Below are 1,593 nucleotides of genomic sequence, written 5' to 3' on the forward strand. Positions count from 1 at the left end.
TTCATCGAGACTTTTCCTCTCTTCCTCACTCTATCCAAACCAAAGGTTTTCCGACTGGTCCACCCAACACTGATATTCCATCCTCTTCCAGTTTTGAGGCCTTTGCGTCTACCATTGGTGATCTTCCTTTCCAGGCTCCTGAGGTTCCTCCTACACCAATAAACCAATTTCCTAGTGAACGACTCTTCGAGACTCTTCATCGCATTGAGACGAGTATGCACACTCATTTTACCGAGTTGACTGCTAGAGTTGCCTCTCTGGAGACTCGATTTGATGACTTCGTCGCTCGCTATCCTCCTCCGCAGCATGATGATGACTCTTAGATTTTTATTTTATTTTTATTTGTATTTTTTCTCTTACGTTGTATTAAAAAAAAATTATTATTGTAATGAAATTGTTGCGTATTTTTAATTTGATGTTTCATTACTTTTTGTTTATCACAAAGGGAGAGAATTAATTGTTAAAATATTAATTGGGATAAAATTTGTTTATCTGATAAAATTTGTTTATCCGTTAAACTCTGTTGTTTATAAAAATTGTTTATGATTATCGTATATTTTATCTCCTGTTTTTAACCAAGTTTTGTGATCATCAAAAAGGGGGAGATTGTTACGCCTTAAACGCATATAAATCTCGAACTATGAGATTAATGTTTTTAATGCATTAACAAGTCTTATTTCTCTATGTTTTGATGACTAACAAAACTAGGTTAAAATGTTACTAATATTTACATTGAGCTTATTACAGAGTTAAAATTTTCAAGATGAATTAAGACTAAATTCATACTCAAGATCAGAAACAAAATTCGAAGAAGTATACTGCTACGGGATCGGAAGCTCCGATTGGAGATCGAAACCTCCGATCATGATCAGAAGCATCTTCGGAAGCTAAGGGTAGATCGGAAGCTCCGATCTATTTCAGGGAGTTTTATATTGTTCGGAATGAAGAACGAAAGCTACGAAGAACAGGTTCGGAAGCTCCGATCTATGATCGGAAGGTCCGATCATTTTATAAGGAATATTATATTGTTCGGAAGTAGATCGGAGGCAACGAAGTGAATCAGATCGGAAGCACCGAACGTGATCGGACGTTCCGATCTTGAACGACCGCCTGATAATCTTGTCCGGAAGACTTTTGCCCGACACCACATTTATTGCGCCGATCGGAAGCTCCGAAGTGGATCGGACGTTCCGATCCAGTACACCCGCGTGTCTCAGAATTCAAATTTCAGAAGCTCCGATGCAGGGATCGGAAGTTCCGATCGATGCCAAATTTTTAGCTATAAAAGGAGGAATTCCGAGGCGATTCAACACATCCCAACATCTTCAAGTCTCTCAATCCTCTCAAGCATTATTCAAGCCATTTGTTGAGCAATTTGTAGCCCCTTTTGAGTGTTCAAAATATATTCACATATCGAGTTGTATACGGGGTTGTAAAATCGAGGGTTGTTTGTTTGTGAGTTGGTTGCTCGGTTTTGTAAACACTTGTGTGTGAAGCCAAGTGTATTTTACGAGTGTTGAGGCTATCTTTGGAGCCCTTAAGGCCAAGAGTGTTGAGTTATATCGGCGCGGTGATCGTGTCAAGTTGTAAGGC

This window comes from Henckelia pumila, chromosome 3 (genome assembly GCF_033568475.1).
Source record: "Henckelia pumila isolate YLH828 chromosome 3, ASM3356847v2, whole genome shotgun sequence".
Lineage (NCBI taxonomy): Eukaryota > Viridiplantae > Streptophyta > Magnoliopsida > Lamiales > Gesneriaceae > Henckelia > Henckelia pumila.